Source organism: Psammomys obesus, unplaced genomic scaffold (assembly GCF_907164565.1).
Source record: "Psammomys obesus unplaced genomic scaffold, mPsaObe1.curated_primary_1811, whole genome shotgun sequence".
NCBI lineage: Eukaryota > Metazoa > Chordata > Mammalia > Rodentia > Muridae > Psammomys > Psammomys obesus.
Genome location: NW_026594418.1, coordinates 759,762 through 778,392, shown reverse-complemented (window position 1 = coordinate 778,392; position 18,631 = coordinate 759,762). Strand labels below are relative to the sequence as shown.

Below are 18,631 nucleotides of genomic sequence, written 5' to 3'. Positions count from 1 at the left end.
GTGTGTGTGTGTGTGTGTGTGTGTGTGTGTGTGTGTGTGTGTGTGTGGTGTTCTCTCAGTTGCCTGGCTCTTCTTGTGGATCTCTCTACCCTATGGGGCAGGCAGTGCGTGAGCACAGAGAAAGCATTCATCTCCGCATCCCCAGCTTCTGAGACAGCGCATAACCTACACAAAATTGTGGTTTTCTCTGTCACCTGCAACGTGAAAGCGCTTGCACTGAACCTTGTCTAAAACCATTTGTAAGATTTCTGAAGCAAATGAGGCAGAAAAAAATAAGTTCTTTTCTGGATCATTCTAACCTCTTTTGGGAAGAGTTGTCCAGGAATACACAAACACATTTGCCTCTTCAGGGAAACTTCTGAGGCATCTCTGGGGGGAATCGACACCTTAGGAAATCCAAACTCAGCAATTTATGTTGGAGAGGAAAATGACCACAAAGCATCCCAGTTCAGATCAGATTTAAGGGCCAATAAATGGTTGCTTAACGAGGGCACTGGTTACTGTTACATTGGGCTTCCTAAGGGAGACCTAACTTTGTGCTGCTGAAAGTCAACACAGCCCTGAGCATAGACTTTCCAACTTTGATAAAAAGGCAATTCAGAACTGGTTGCAATTTGTTCTTTTTAAGTACAGCATGAAAACAAGCCTCAGAAATCTTTTTTTTTTTCAGACATTTCCTTCATGTATTTGGGGGAAAGTTTGGCCTGATTTACAAGGAAACCCCGTAATTGTCCCTTACAAATAGAGTTGCGTCATTGTGGAGAAGCCTGGGATTCAGATAGCTCCCTGGGGGCTAAACTCTTGGAAACTCAGCAAGATTTTAATTGTAAGCAGACAGTTTGTTTTGGAGTGTGTGCAGAGCATGACAATCCAACTGCTATAGTATCTAAACACCTAGACAGGCATAAATGTTGGTATCCCCCATTGCTTTACTGGCTTTTAAAGTGATAAACCTTCAAGTAAGAGCTGAGATGGGTTGATTTTCACGTGTTATGCACCTTCGGGGTTTATTCACTATTGTATCACCAATGTCTACATTACACTGTACTGTACTATGCTGTCATGCCCAACATTATTGTATTTCTTCAGTTGTACAACACTTTTTTTTTCAGTTAGTGGCTCTGAAATATGAATGCCTCGTGAACTGGTAGTATGTCATAGATCAGTCGGCTCTTCCCTTCTACTTTGTGCATAAAACATGATGCTCATTACTCTCAATGGAGTCAGTGACATGTGGAAGGTTGAGGGCCTACAGTGAGACAGAGTCAGAATCAGCTTCTTTAATACATAATTAATTACATCACGTGATTAAAAAACTGGGTAAGGTGGGTGTTATTATCTATCTCCACATGACAGAGAAGACTCAGAAAAGTACAGTTAACTTAACAGAATCAATTTTTTTTCTTAGAAAGATGGAATTGGCTTGAAATCCAAGTCTGACTCAAATGTCTGTAATTGTTCTAGTAGTTCCCACTGTCTTCTGGCAGGAAGTCCAGATAAATATATTAATAATCAATATGTTGGGGCTGGAGAGATGGCTCAGTGGTTAAGAGAACTGTCTGCTCTTCCAGAAGTCCTGAGTTCAATTTCCAGCACCCACATGGTGGCTCACAACCATCAATAACGGGATCTGATGCTCTCTTCTGTCATGAAGGCATACATGCAAATAGAGTGCTCATATATATAAATAAATAAATCTTAAAAAATAATCAATATGTTAAAATCTGGGATATTTCATTGCAATTTTAGCTCTACATGTCCTGGTGATCAATTAAAGAAATACATGACATCTTAAATACTTTTAAAATGGCCAATTCATATTCATTAGTTTGTATTTGTGGTGATTTAAACCCCATCTTAAAACAAGTAAAACAAGTGTGAGGTTACTGGAAGTGTCCATGGCTATCTCCTAGCTCCAGGGCTAGGTAAATATTGAGCAGATTTTGAACAACTGAAATAGGTTGCCCTTGTTTGTGTTTCTTTATGTACATAACTTTTTTCTTCTTACCACAAGCCATAACTTCCACAAAACATAACACTGATCATTAATGGTCATAAAATCCAGTATTATAGAGTTCCAGCTACCAAGAAAAGTAGATAAACCCTTTCCAACTCAAACTTAAAGAGCCCAAAGTATTGGCCAGCCCAGAGTTTAACATATATACCTCCCTAGACCAAGTAAATTCTGCCTCCATTAGAGTCACAAAGCATTAACATGGGTGGCCACTGTGAGTAGGGCCAGAGAGACAAGGGCTATCCTAGAAATGTCTGAAGCCCCATTTATAGATAATCAAAGAAGGAAGCCAGGAGTGTTTTTAGCTGTGCTGACTGGTGAAAAACAGAATTCAAAGTAGACCCTGAAGGGTGGCTAGAATGTGTGTGTGTGTGTGTGTGTGTGTGTGTGTGTGTGTGTAGAAATGATGGGAGGGCTTTCTTTCTGGCATGGAAACAGCACAGCAAGCAGATTATATAGACTCATAAGCATAAGCATATAGGTATAAATTAAAATTAGTGCTAAAAAGAAAAATATATATGAAAATCTAGGGAAGAAGACTTTAAGAGATTTAGGGATAGCTTCCTTGAAACATGATATTTGAACTGTGCCTCAAGGCTGAGTAGACAATAGCAAGACAAATGCCAGGGATTATGAAGTCAACAGAAGAAAACCACATGCTGACGATGAAACCATGGCCAGGTGGAAGAACTAAGAGAAAGGCTTCCTCTATCTCTCTCCAGGTCTCAGGGAACACACACAAGAGTCCTTATGCCAGCCTGATGAGAGTGATTCTTTGCTTGAAGTTCGTCTCTTTCTCCCTACCAATTAGGGCAACAATTGTCTACTCCCAACAGCAGTAGACAATATAGCCATGTCACAAAAGGGTCACAGGGGCTTGATAGACTGATCTCTCCACTCCTGGTGTCAAGCATTCCCTCCCATTACTACAGTGTGCTCTACAAAACCAAAATATTATGAGTGCTTGCAATGGTTAATTTCATGTGTAAACTTAGTTAGGCAAAAGCTCCCTCATTTCTAAGTATGTTTTATGTTTTTTTTTTTTAAAGACGTTTCTAGAAGAAATTAGCCTTTGAGTCAGGGGACAAAGAAAAGATGGTCTGTCTTTACCAGTGTCTGTGGGTACCACACACCTAGGAAGCACCTGAATAGAACCAAAAAGCCAAAGAAAGACACTCTGCCTTCCTGAGCTAGAATGTGCACCTTCTCTGACTCTATACCATCTGAGATCTTGGCTCACACTCCGATAAAATGTAAGACTTACAGCAAAGGAGGCCTCCCTTTCACCTTTGCATCTTGGGTCTTTGGTGCTTCCACTCTTCCTAGCTGTTTGCTATCATGTGTTTGTGCATGTTTTTCTGAGCTGATTTCTGACAAGAGGACAGGCATTATCCTGTACCCTCCTCTGTTTTTGTGCACTGGTCTATTTCCTCAACCCTTCTCTGCTTCTGACAATGCCTCTGTTAAAGTTACTTCACCTATCTGTGTCTCTGCACTGTTCTTCCTTTTGAGATTGATTTTCTCCTAAACCCTTGTGCTGAAGGATATTAACAATGATTGAAAATGATTCGATGTTATTGTTCAGTATGAGTGCAAAGACTAGGGTGTTCTGGGCTACACGGAGTTAAATGGTACCTCCGCCACAGCTCTCAGAGCTACCTATGTGCTGAGTTGCATTGGAAACTTCTCTGAAAGATATTTGCTATCCTGAATTTCCTGAAACCACTTTATCACAGAATCCTTGTCTATGGAACACCTGTGGGACTAGTCTGTGTGGCTAATGCATAGATGAGACTATGTGGAAAGAAGATAAAAAGGGGGAAGTACATATGAAGGTTCCCCTCTAAATTCCAGACGTTTACCAGATTGCCCCTATTTATAAGTAATTGTTTTCTCCTGTGGCATCATCCAACATGATTGGATCGTATGTGGAAGATTTAAAAAAAATATAGCTACCTTTTGTGGCTCATCAGAGACCTGGTGCATAACCTTCCCAGTGGGAAAACAGTGAGTTCCCCTTGTCTGTCAAGACTCAGCTGCAGGAAGGCTTGCTGACATTTATTACAGGGCTGTGACAATGCTTCCACAGCAACTTTCCCTCCTTATCCCAAGTAGCTCAGAGTTCATGTAAGGAGTTGCATTTAAGTGCAGATGGCTATTGGCAGTACATGGCCTGTTTCAGTAGAACCAAAAATGCACTAATACCAATAATTATGTTCTTAGCCATAGTTACCACATTCTGAGCATCAGCAAAAGTTCAAAACAACATATGCAATGACTGTTCAAATGATGAAAGCAAAGTGATAGGAAGCCTGTCTTCTTTGTCCTCGTAACTACATGGCCTGCTTCTCTGGCAAGCAGGGCCATTATGATCATATTGTCGGCACTTAAATTAAGATTATATGGCCTGGTCTCATTCTTCCCTTTGAACTGTGTAAGTAACCCTAAAGTCCGACCCTATTTCTGATACCTTTGAAGGGACGGGCGAGAGAGTATGGACTGTCTGTACTTATTTTTAGTCGCTCTGGCGTCTGACAGTGTTGCCTGTGGACACCCTCACAGTCAGATCCTTTCTAATCATATCCATCTCGCCCCCTGCTTTGCCTTACTGTTTTAGCTCCTTCAAAGCGTTAAAGAATTTTTTTTAATCAAAGAATTAAAAAAATAATAATTTCCTCTTGCTGTTATTCATGGCTAGTGATTCTCCACACAGGTCCTTAAAGCATCCAGCCCTTAGCAGAACGAAACAACTCACACTGAGTCTCACCAACCAACAAAACTGAGCTATGAATCTAGCCAGTTTTCATAAACAGAGCAGGAGATTTCCAGCCATCAACTTAATTTAAAAGGACCAGTTAACCAAGTAACAATGATAGTGTCACCTTTGTGTTAATCCTCTCACTATATAGCTAACTGCTTCTGCCTACCTCATTAAATCTACCTGTTCGCTCTTATTTCTTTCCTACAATCAGAAGTTAAAGTCAAATCAATATGTAAGTTAAGTTTGAAGAATTTTTAAATTTTATTTTGCAATTTTGGTTTTTGAAAGTAGTCGTTTTTTAAGGGGCATCACAATGTTACAGAGGTAATAGGATAAGCCACAGCCAATCAGCTATCAACCCCTCTTAATTTCCCATTTGAATTACCTTTATTATTCCTCTTCCTATGACCCTGGATGAACAAAGACAAGCCAACTTCATTTGACATGAATTCTCTCTTTTGGCTTCCCTACTCCTATATCCCCTCCCTCTCTTTTCTCTCCCAACCCTAGCTACCTCTGTGCTAGTATTATAGCTCAAATGTAAGATCTTTTCACTTCAAAAAAGTAAGTCTACATCCTGAAACTTTACTCTTTAACCATTTTACTATCACAGAAGTATAATGTGTAACTTTCTAAACTAGCCCAGCGAAGTTCATGCAACTTGATTTGGCTTTCTTAGGATGCCATCCTAGGAACACACAGACACACCTTCGAAGAAGTCTGCTTGCACCATCTGACTCTGACTCGCCGAGTTCACAGTGCTTACAGTGGCTATATAGAAGCACGCATAGCCCGGCTAATCTCCAGTATCAAGGACACCTAGGTGAGTACATTCTGTGGAAATCTAGCCTCATCCAGCCTGGAGATAGTTACAGTCTTAGGAGAGATTTGACTATAATCATACAAGGGCCCGAAGCAAGAATTTCACAGTGAGCTGTTTCTCACTGTAAGAAAATTAAATGACTATTATTTTAGATCATTAATCATAAAGCAGCTCACTATATGATGTATTAACTAGAGTTCTCAGGTGTTAGAAACTAAGGCTGCCAATGTATTAGTTTTATTAAAAACTATAAATGCAAGGTTAACACAGGCCCATGGTTCTAGCTCATTAATAAAGAAATGACAAGTAAATAAAAACCATCTGAAAAGTCACATGACTCCACTGTGCCAGAAAGGGAACGTGAACCAAGATGGCTGGGTTAAGCACAAAACTCATTAATGTCCCACAGGGCAATTAATTCCGAGTATTTGGGGTTTTTTTTCCTTCCAAACAAAAATCATTTATATGTATGCTTTTTAAAACAAAGATGTTTCTCCATAGTCTAGACCTTAGACAATAGTAAATAGCCTGCCAAAAATTGATTAGATATGAATAGGCCCATTAGACAATACTTTCTGGAGTGAGGATAAAGGAACACAAAGGTAACAATTTAAGTTTTCAACCATTTTTGTTTCTTAGTAGGCCCTACATAGAGATTCATAAAGCCCTCGTTATTTTGAAACAGGATTTTATGTAGCCCAGGCTGGCCTTGAAATCTCTATATTGCCAAGGATGACCTTGACCTTCTAATCCTCCTGACTCTACCTCCTAAGTGCTCGGAGTACAGGTATGAGCTATTCCATTCAGCCGATAAAGCTTCTTTTTAAAGAACGAGAACCCAAGCACAAACAACAGAGAGGGAGCCTAGTTCAGTTTCAGTGAAAAGCAGCTGGAAAGAGCTTCTAGGAAGGACTCTATTCCAGCACCTTCCAATAGTGCTAGCTCCCACTGCCTGCTGTCTTTTTAACTTATGGATATTTTGAGTATCAAGATCTGTGGTTCTCAGGTGTCATGGAGGGCGTTGGAGGGCGGGGGGAACTGAATGTATTTCCAAATGAAGCAGTGGAGCTTTAGTAACAAAGACCGTGTTGAGAGGATTCATGAATTGTATATAGTTATTCTCTCTTAAAGTCAACATAACTTCTATTTAATCTAAGTAGGAACTATCTGTAGAGGAAAGAAGTTCTTATCCCGAGCTACCACTTATTGGTTGACTCACTTAGCTTCCTTAGTGTCCAGCTTCCTTATTTGCCCTGGCTTCTAGAGCACTTCCTTTCCTACGAGAGTTTTGGAAGTGTACAGTTCTATTCGCGTGTAGTCACATGAAGGCATAAGTGATGGACAAGAGAGAAAAGTGCTCCAAGCAGCTGTGTGTCTGTTCAGCATTTCTCTGTTGGACCGAAAATCTTTGCTACAACTCACTGCTGCGCATGAAGTTGCCTAGGTGGACAATGCTGTTTTGACACTTACTGCTAGAGGTAGCTCAGGAAGGACCCTCTTCAGCCTGGCAGTGACTCATCAAAAGGGCTCATAAAATCTAGAGTGACTTGGAGAGGTCTCCCAGAGCACTGTTGAACTTAAGTTCTCAGGGAAAAAGACGTGCTAAGGCAGGTGTTGGAGTACACTAGATCTAGCTGAAACTCCATCTCCATATTTTTATCCTTTCAGAAAGCCAGTGCCCTTACCCCTAAAATGAAGATAATAATGTCCGAAGAGCTGATGGAAAGTCAAAATCAGCGATTTCTTCGCATAGTCCCCATTGATATCAAAAAGTTTAGTTACACAGTAATATACTCACATAATAGAACATGATTAAGAATGAAAGGGCAAAAGTTACAGCTATGTGGACTGGCCTGCCTGGATCTGCGCAGCATAAGGAATACATGTGTCCATGCGTGTACATGCATGTGTATGTAGCATAGATATGAAGCAGAAGAATATTGAATGTGTACTAATACACATGTAGATTGAATATTAGAAGGACACAAATATTACAAAAAAAAAACTAGTCTCTCAAATCCAAAACATAATTTTAAGAGAGAGACTGGGGTAAACATAACAAGTGTTAAGAGAGAAACGCAGTCAGGGAAGGTGGGGAGACAGGAGAGATGAGGAGCACACTGTGGGTAAAAATAATTCCAGTGTTCCTGTTTTAGTCCCTAGTGGAAGAAGCTTCAGCAAGCACGGTACTTTATGGGACAAATATAGACATAAAGTGACTATGTCTTGAAGTAAGGGTTACAATTAATTTTCACACCTATATCAACACAGACTAGGCATTCTGCAAATATTAGTGATTCTCCTATAGAAAAATTTGTTAGGACAAAATTTTTTTTTATGCAATTCACATCCTTCATGATGTGGTGAGTGGTCCTTTGTCCTATAATTCTTCTTTAGCTATATCACAATCACTGGTTTAGGTATGCTTAGGATTTCTGTCCTTAGAAATCGTGCTGTATGTAGGTATCTGCTTCCGATTTTAATAGTTTTTCTTAACTTCTATTTCCCACCCACTTTTAAAAGGTAATAGTGGGAAACACAGGAAAACTGTCAAGCAATTAAGAAGACACTACTATAGTATATATAAGATAATATCAAGATCTCTGAGCCTGAGCATGGGGACCTACCCACACTCAGATTCCTGGCTCATGACAGCCCTGTTAGACACACATTTTTGCTCTTTTTGAAACATAACATGATTGTTTGCGCTGCTATTTCACTCCCTATCTGAGAGGCCTTCATCACCTTTCTCCTCTTTCTTTGGGAAAATCCCCATTCTTCTTAGAGTACCACACTTAGATGTCACTCTTTGTATGACGATTTCCTGAACACGGGAGGAGAGTTCAAGGTTCCCTCTTCCTCATGTCTATATTACATGAAAAAGATACCTGTTGTTGTCTTTTTGTTTTTGTTTTCAAGACCAAATTCTCTGTGTCTGTTGCCTTCTTGAATGCAGCTACTGTTGTACTGTCTTCACATACGGTCCTTCTAGGTCTTGTCTGGAGGGTTGTAACTACTTTGCCTCAGAAGTGTCTGGAACATATAACAGAACACACATAAAAACTACTGTGAGTGGTGTAGAAATCCTTATATGAAATATTTCATCTCCTTGTCTGCTGACAGTTCTTCAGTTGTGGCATGGTAATGAGTGCACGCATAAAGAAATGAAATAGCCAAGTGGGAAGTTTCTAAAAGAGGGCTTTGAATGTAGACTTGATTGGTAAGAAATATGGGAAGGGAGTAGCTTTGTTGCTTACCCTATCCGTCTTTGTTATCTTTAACTCTTTTATATATCATGAATATTTTACTTACACACATTTGTTGTAGTGTGATGATTTGACATACCTATAGAGGCAGTCAGCACTTCCATCTCTTTAAACATTAAAATTTGTAATAGGTAATAATTGTACATATTAATGGGAAATTGTACATATTTTAATATACTTAAACAGTGTATGTTAGTCAAATAAAGTAATCGTTCTATCTTCTCATTAATACTTTATGTTCAGAGGCTGCAAGCACTTCTCTTCTAGGTACTTCTAAAACATACAGATTAGTGTAACCTGGGGTGTCCTGTACTGTGTGGTAGAGTACCGGAGCTTATTGCTGCTTGGTCCTTATTTTCCAGTCCCTACATCCTCCTTCTCTCAGCATTTGCCAGTCTCTACCTCTAACAGTCATTGTCATACACTGAGGTCAACTCTCCCAGCTTCCATGCTTGAAAGAGAACTAGGAATCCTTGCGTTCTCTGTGTGTGAAGTTCCATTTCACACGAATGGCCTTGCATTTCATCTATTTTGTTACAAACATTATTCTTCTTTGTCTCTACACAGAACCACTTTCGAACTATTAACAGATGCTCTAGTGTCCTACATGGAGAAATGAATTTTACATGGAATACACCTATAGACATGTCTTTGGGTGACCTGGAAAATTTGTCCAAAGGGAAAAGTTGTAAGATTTTTTTTCATTCTCTCCAGTCTAGTAAAATATATTTTTCCTCTTAAAAATGTATAGATGGAAAGGAAAGAAAGTCAGTGCAGTGAACTGTGGTTATGTGAGGTCAGTTAGACCACGGATCTGTCTCTGCTGAATGGTGTTCTGTATCATCCAGAATTAGGCACATGCATGTGAAAGTGGCATGGTGTATCAAGTAAAGATGATGGGGGTCTAGAAAACTGAATTTGATTCAAGAGGATGAGCCAGGAAGATTATAGGCTCAGGGCCAGCCTAAGCTTTGTAGCAATACTACTTCTGAAAAACAAACCAAGAACAAGATTTGGCATTGGACCTGGAATCAAACCCATTTCAGATAGCTAGCTACATTTCTCTAGATGACTTACTCTATTTTATACTTAGCAATTTCTTTCTTATCTTATCATAGATGAGAAAGAATACAGCATTTATCTCTATGAGTTTTTATAAGACTAAATAAGACTTAAAACTGACCAGTAAACCAAAAATGCTCAATAAATGGTAGCAGCCACCATTATTTCAACTCTTTGAGTCTATGTCCTCTGAAAGAAAATAAAAAATAAAACAGAATGAGTAAGCTATATTTGATATTTCAGAGAAGGATTTGATGGGGATGTGAAAACAGAGTATTCAGCATGTAGCTCAGTTTTTGATGAACATGTGGGTCAAGAGGAGGAGAGTTCATAAAGACTTCTAAGAATTTTGTCAGGGGTGAATCACTCTCTATGAGCCACTTCACCAGTAGAGAAGATACACACTTTAACATTTGGATAATATTGTAATGACCCTCTGTATTATATAAAACCCAAGATTCTTAGATGTTTAGGGTTAAATTCCACAGTAAATGGAAACTTTGTGAAAAAAAATTGACTTTATTTTAAACGAACAAGTCCCTCACTCCTTTTAGAAACTCAGTTAATGGAGTCAGGTGTGGCTAGAGTGTAAATTAAAAGTAGCCTTTAGTGGAAGAAGAGGAAACAATGGTATATGTTCAATCGTTCCTCTTGAGAGTTGGACTGGTTTATCTATTGCCCTTTCTGAATGTGCCGTTAATTTGACTCCCCTTTTGGCTTTGTCTCTATATCAAAGCTAATGGAATTGTCCTGCGATGTCCTCATTTTCTATTCCTCAACCTGACTGAACTTTTGCCTGCAAAGGTTACCATTTCTATGAAGTCATGCAATTCATCATTACTATTGAGACAGATTTATCCAGAGCTTTCTCCCTGCAGATGTCTGTAAGCGTGGTGATTCTTATATCTGAGGCTGACCACTGGGGCTGGACATAATATTTACAGTATCTAAGCCCAAACAGAAACACAGGGAGACTCACCAACCTATAACTAGAATTGAATGACAGTGTATTGTATAATTTTTCCAATTAGAGTAAAAAAATGCTTCTGAAGAATAAGAATTGCCCATTGGTTTGGTCACATACAAAGACTAGCTTTGATGGACTCAGGTCAATTATTTTTCCCTGTATTGGAACACTGAACCCACTCAGCTTTTTGAGATAGAATAAAGTATATGGATTCATAATAGTACAAATATTGCTGCTACGAAGGATCCCTGAAGAATGGTTGTGCCCTCACGGCGAGAGCATCACTTTTTGATTCCAACACAATTGCTTACATAAGAAGAAAAGAAGGTCTACCTCTGTTCTTGTCAGCCTTTGTCTCGGTGTCAATGTTCTTCAGTTTCTGGTATTCTAAGACATGTGTTTGGAGTTCCATGTTGAAAAGCTTCTCCTGAAGGGGACAGCCTATTAGTGTGTCTCATCTTGGAGCCTGAGAACTTTCTATTATCCAAGACTCAAAACCTGTCTTCAGTGAGATGGCTCAGTAAACAAAAGCACTTGTAACCAGCCTACCAACGTTAGTTCAATCCCCAAGCCCCGTACAGTAGAGGGAGAGAACCAACTCCCACAAGCTGTCCTCTGACCTCTCCACATGTCCCATGGAATGTTCACACACATATACAAAATAAACACATTAAAAACCTAAAAATTTATCAGTTTAGAACTGGTTTTCCTCATTGGATCTACACACAGCCTTACAGATCCCTTTGCTATTTGATGAAAATTCAGCAGATACTACAGTAGCTTCTTTTAGTGTTTTTTTTTTTTGTTTTGTTTTGTTTTTTTTGTCTTTTAGCACTGCTGGCTGTGTAGCACTGTGGAGAGCAAGTCAGTGCCTCATTCCCTTAAAGGTTTCATCTCCTTAGAGAGGAGATTTGATGACAGACAAGATTCCTCCAGCCTACAAGCTTAACAGTTCTAACATTCTAAACATTTACATAAATGTTGTTACTGCCTTTGAATATTCTCTGATTGATCTGCAACATTTCTAAGGAATAGGACATCAGTCACAGGAAAGGAAAGCACTGAAGGAGATCCTTGTTCTTGCTGCCTTCAAGATCAACCATGTTTTCTGTGAGTCTCCGACGTCCACCTACTCATCTTTCAGCGAGTTCACAGCTGCTCACAAGTGGACTCCATGAGAACAATACCTAGGAAACCTGAATACCTCAGCTCCATTATTGCTCCTGATGAACACTTCTATTGTGGGTGTGTATATGATTTAAGTCTTAAACTTCCAATCCAGTATGCTAAGTTCTGACACAGCTCTACCAGTTAGTATTTAAATAAGCAAACTCAGCATTTTGTACAACCTTTGTAACCATACAGGGCATGTTCAGAAAGTTACTGAACTTGCCTTAATGTGTCATTATTTTAAAAATCAATAACAATCAATACAGGATCCGACTGGACCCTGCATATTATGGAAGTTGGTTATACAAGTTGTTTAACTTAACTGAGCTTAATATTCTCACCTAGGAAATAGGATCACTTTTGACATAGGTACCATAGAGTTTTAATTAGACAAAGCATACCCCCCCATACTTACCTCAGTAATCTCAAACCCCAGGGTAAATCATTGTCTCATTAGAATATCTGTTATGCACTATTCTGAAGTTAATATATATCCTTCCATAATGAGGGCTTCCAAATTCTACATAACTTTAGTTAGCTTTTTGTGTATATTTTCTATTCTCCGAAATAAATAATACATGTTTGGGAAAGAGAAATGGTGGTTTAAAAGTGAATGTCCCACTAAGGCTCATCTATTTGAATCCTTAGTTTCCAGCACACATGTTTGGGGAGGTTTAGGGGATGAGATGTTATTGGAGGAAGCATGTCACTGTGAGCTCTGAGAGTTTAAAGACTGGCTGTTATTTCCAGTATGCTCTGTTTTTTTGCTTGTCACTGAGTACATGAGCTCTCAGCTTCCCTCTTCAGCCACATTCTACTCGCTGCCATGCCTTCCTGCCACTATGGACTCTAGCCCTCTGAAACGATAAACCCAAACAAACCTTTTCTTAAACAAGTTGTATTAGTCATTGTGTTTTATGACAGCAACAGAAGAGTAACTAATACAAGATTTTAATTTTTCCTGTGCATATATTTTTTTTATTTGTACATGCCATAAGCTTTACACACATGGAAATTTTGGAGCAATAATATACTGTCAAAGCAAACAGACAAAAATGACAGTAATCCTGAAAAATTAATCTTGGAAATGAATAAGACAGAGCATGTTTATTTGAGGCAAAAGATTTTTGGCTGTGGTGGTGTACATACATTCCTTCTAGCCTTTGCCATTCTGCAGAAGACTGGAGTTTTTGAGAGTTTTTGAGAAGGTATGTGTGCTCAGTTCAGGAGCTCAGCTCCAGCTAGCAAAGAACAAATCATCTAATACAACAGCCCTACACACTGACACTAGGAGGACCCGGATAGCAAAAAAAAAAAAAAAAAAAAAAAAAAAAAAAAAAAAAAAAAAAAAAAACAAGGCACAGGAAGGAAGGGTAAATAGGTCCAGACAAACCACATTGCCCAGAGCAGCCACTGTGTTCATGTACCTTACATACAGAACCGAACACGAGAGAGATATTTTGTAGTTTGATAAGATACATGAACAAGTGAGTGGACTATTTAACCCTCATATAGCTCTTGGAGGTAGTTAGTCCCATTTTGAAGAGGAGGAAATAGAGGCTGAGAACACGAGTCATACAACTAATAAGGTCTGCGGTTAAAATTCATGCCTGATTCCTAATTTTCTGACTTTAATTCTGCTGCCTGTTGGCAACCTTTTACAATGGTTAGGTGAGAGACAGTTTTACATTTTTATACCTTAAAAAACTGCAACTTAATGAAGACATCTCATTTAAGACAGAGTGCGCCAAAGTCTCCCACTCTCTGTTCACTGTCTAGTTGTGGTTCTATGTATTTGTTTCCATCTCCCATAGAAGAAAGCTGCTCTGGTAATGGCTGAGCAAGGCATTGATCTATCCGCATAGCAGAATGAGGTTAGGGGTCATTTTATTGCTATGTTCCTTTAGGAGAACAATAATATTTGGGTTTTCCTTAAGCTCATGACCTATCTTGTCTCATGTTCTTTTGGGGAGGATCTGAGAGGACTTGAGGTAGAGATAACCGTGATTGGAATATATTGTATGAAAAAAAATATCTTCAATAGAGATAAAAACCCAGCAGATCACTTCATTCTTACATGAAATTTATAAGATATCAAAGGCCTAGAAATACTGTTATCTTACTTTTATGGGCAATAGATACAGTAATTAAGGCATCTTTTAAGGCAGTAGTAGGTGTTTCTCAATGAAAGAATATTCTAAATAGTTTATACTATGTATATACTTTAGATATTACATTCAGTTCTAAATAGTATACACAATTAATTTCTGCCTATTTTTGTTTATTGACCTTAAAATTTACTACCACAGCCCCCCTCCAAATTCATCTTAGAAGTTGTTTCATTTTTATTAGTTTTTAATATTTCTGTCACATCCAGCATGACTCCAAGGGATAGACCTGGCTAGTGTGGCAAGAGAAAGAAAAAAAGACAAATATACAGAGAGACAGAAAGCTGGGTGTTGGGTGATCTGGGCACTCAGCTGGAGCAACCACAGCACTCCAGAAGCTTGCCATGTTTATTCTATAGAGTTGAACACAGTGGCTGGATTATTGCATACAGCTGAATGAGTAGATGGAGTTATACACGGACTAACAAGGAGGCAGGGTTCATGGCGTAGGTGTGGATTAAGGAGACAGGTTTAGCTAATCTCAGCAGAAGCAGTTCCTATAGGGAACAGTCTTCAGGCCATGAATATCCGGAGGAAAATAAGCTATGCTGAACAGTTTCTACACACACTGTCAACATTCACACTTGGCTGCCCTTTGAGCCTTGACAGCACGGGTTGGGTGGGGTTGCCGTTCCTATGGTATCTGAGGCTTTGAGGTCTTTGACATGGGTATGCCCAAGTCGACAGCATACACTTACTCAGGAATCCTTCCACTCCCTACAGCTATGTGTATGTAATATACTTTGGCCATCTTCAGTCCCTTATTATCATAACTTGCCCCCTCTGACTGCTTCCCCTTCACCAACTCAAAGCCTTTCTTTCTATTTTCATATATTATCTCTATTTTTATTGTTTTCTTTTCCCTTTAATTATTATTGCTTCATGTATACATACATATAAATATATAACTACATCTGCTGAGGCTGCGTAATACGGCTCATCTTCATGTTTTTAAGACTGATTATTTGGAATTGGATAACCAACTGGGAGATCATCTCTGTGGAGGGCTGATCCTCTCCCCTTTCAGCAGTCATTAATTACCAGTAGCTATTCATCTGGGTGGAGCCTTGTGACATTTCTCCCATTTACGTAGGCATATCAACTGGAGTTGTCCCGTTGTTTAGGTGCTGTTTACACTCATATTGTAGCGATCTTATGAGTGTAGCTTCTCTGATCTTTACACAAGACACAAAATCTCAGCTGATATCCTCTGGCTCTTGCAATCTTTCTGTCTCCACTTTGATATTTTCTGAGCTGTGGGGATAGAGGTTTGTTGTAGATATATAAAAAAATGTTGGACAGCCTATGGTCAGTTGCTTTCTTCAACTGACCAACTGTAGCCTTATGTAATGGTCTCTGCTTCAGAGAAAAGGAGAAGCATCTCTGGTGATGAGTGAGAGCTATGACTTATCTGTGGGCAAAAGAATAAGCATTTAGAATGCAGTTGGAAATTATGCTGTATAGGAAAGTGTGGATTCTCCTCTAGGTTTTGTGGCCTTATTGTCCATGGGCAGTTGGCTAACTTTACAATATCAGATATGAATTCCTTCCTTTTGTGAAGCCCTTAAGTCTAATTAGACAGCTTTTTGGTTACTACCAAGAAATAAGTGCTATTATTGTATCGTTGGGGATATCTTGTTGTACTGCTCTTTGTTGTGGTTCACAGGCATCACAGGCGAATGGGAATACTGATTGTTTTTCTCACTTGGCAGCCTGCATAGCATCTTCCAGTACTATGAGATCTAGTTGCCAGGGAGGAGAGTTCTGAGGTCTGTCAGTTCCAGCTCAGTTCCTCAAATTCCTGTGTCTGAAGTGCATAGTATCTTCAAAAATAAACATTTAATTTCAAATTTTGATATACAACCAAGGGCGATGGTAGTAGCCCACATTATTTTGTAGGTCTCTTGGACTCCTTTACCAACAGCTTGATAGATTTTTCATGCATAGTATTATAATTTTGTTGGATAGACTATGACTCTTCAGGGGACTATTATCACTCTTAGTGGTGTAACTTTGTTTAAACTATATACAACACACACAATGGAATTGTAAGTAAATATGAAACAATAACAATATGATTCTCCATTTGTAATCTATCCCTTTTCCCTTCCTCTCCCTCTGTATTCCTCCCCCCCCCCATAAAGCCTCCTTCCATTTCTAGCCTGGAATTTGCTATTCCCCTCTCTAGAGCTCCCTGCTCTGTCCCTTCTTACTTTTCTGATTTTTGTAGTTACTCTAAGTTATATACTCACAGCTAATGATTCAGAGCTGGGAATCACAAATAAGATAGTGTATGATGCATTTGCCTTTCTAGGTCTGGGTTGCTTCATTCTGTATCATTTTCATTCATTTACCTACAAACTCATGCTTTCATTTTTCTTTACAGATGAATAGAATTCCATGTGTACATGTACATATCTTTGTGCTTTTTATAGCCTCCTTGAAGTCACAGACTTTCCAATGATGGTTCCAGAACATTTATATTACCTGAGAAAAATACATTTTGTGGTTCTCCATTGGTTTCAGGATGGAAGCAATACAATGCATGGATATGATACATCTATGTGCTCCATAGTGACTGGGTAGTAATGGTACCTCCCCTGGGACCACTGTGAGAATAATGGAGAAGGTTTTGCATAGCTCTTATACACAGAAAGACACCAGAGGCTCCATTCATAGTCTCAAAAAGTGTAGAGAATCAGAAAAAAGAGCTCTGCTGAAGGTATCATCTTTACTATTATATTTTATCAAGGCCATGAGTCTGGTGTGTAAAAAATTACTTCTTCTGTCTCTTTAACAGACTAGATATTGGCTGGTAAGTGAACTATCGCATGGCTTTCTTATTTCTTTGTTTTCATCTCTGTTATAAATAACAAGCAATTCTCCTTTTGATTTACCTAGATATACATTTTAAAATCAGATACTGCTTTTGTGTTTATGTGAAAAAGGCAGCATAGACAAAATGCATTAATTAAGGTATTACTAAGACTTTACATTCTAAATTGTCCACCTCCTCTTGGAGGTGATCAGATACATCATTAACTGAATCACCAAGAGAACTGAGCCTGCTGCTTGTGGTGGTGCAGGCCTATAATCCTTCAACTCAGGAGTCAGAGGCAGGAGGATTACTAACAGCTTAATGCAAGGTAAATGTAGGGAGTTCCAGACCAGCCAGGGCTATATAGTGAGATACAGTCTCCAGAAGACAAACAAACACAATGTTTAAAAAGAGAGGACCAGGTCTAAGGATGTGGTTGAGTGGCAGAGTATTTGTGTAGCATATACAAGGCTCTGAATCCAATCCTCAGCATTTCCCTGAAAAACACAGAAAAGAAGTACTTGGGGGATGCTGCCCCCCTCTTTCTCCTGTCCCTTTAAATACTTTCTAGAAAAGAGCAGGGGCAGGGTTGCTCGGATAAACAAATTCCATTTTGTCCATGTTGCTGTGTCTATAGATGCCCCTCAGCAGACACAGCCCTGGGCACACCTAGAGCAGCCAGCAGAGCAGCAGGAGAGACGGTCCTTTCAGCAGGAGGTGCACTGGCAGTCTCTGCAGGTGCAGAAGCCTGAGCAGGTGCAGCAGCTGCTTAGGGGAAGAGAAAAGGCAGCAGTGAGCTGCAGACACAGAGACAGTGCAGGCTCTCTGAAGCCAGCACTCTCTGCTGTACCTGTCCCAGGCCTCACTTCTTCTGTCCCAGGTGGAACACACAGAAGCATGCCATTGGACCTCTCCGCCCTACTGCGGGGATGCAGTTACCATCAGGTGTTTTCTCACAGGTAAAGAAAATGAGATGTGCCAGCCACCTTGGGGATGGTGAGGTGGTAATAGACAAAACATACCACAGCCTGCTCTCTTCTGTTCTGCTTAGACTACACTAAGTATGGCATTAGGAAAGTTCTGGCAATCTCTTTAAAAAAAATTGTACAAATGCTCTGTTTAATAGTTTCAGGTCATCCCGTGAGTTAAGTGGTGGATATCTTAGAACTCAGCAGCAAGGTCAGCGCAATCTCTGAGACCCTGACTCCAATAGCGTGAGCACATCACCTTAGCGAACAGGGCCTTTGACCTTTCAGATCATAAAGTGCTGCTGTCATCCATAAATTCCACACCTACCTGCTTGCACTGTCCCTGCAAACTGAGTTTCCCCAGCACTTTGGTTACCCTAGCCGGTTTAATGGGCTGCATGCATGCCCATGATGGCAGCGATCTGGTAGAGAGCAAGTTCTGTGACATTGCATTCTTTTTCCTGCTTTGACACAGTATGTGGCTCTAGAACATTTCCTAGTGTTTGAATGTATACTTTTCTTGAATCCCCTCATGTGGCAGTACCTAAGTGTTACATCTTACTTAGGTAACTCGAGGATACCTGGTGGATGCCCTGCCTGGGGCTATAGGAGCT

General features: G+C 39.6%; 1 pseudogene; it reads right to left on the bottom strand.

Annotated features, from left to right (window-relative positions):
• Positions 1 to 18,229: 18,229 nt before the first annotated feature.
• LOC129685402 (40S ribosomal protein S28-like) lies at positions 18,230 to 18,417 on the bottom strand (annotated as a pseudogene).
• Between the last annotated feature and the right edge of the window lie 214 nt (positions 18,418 to 18,631).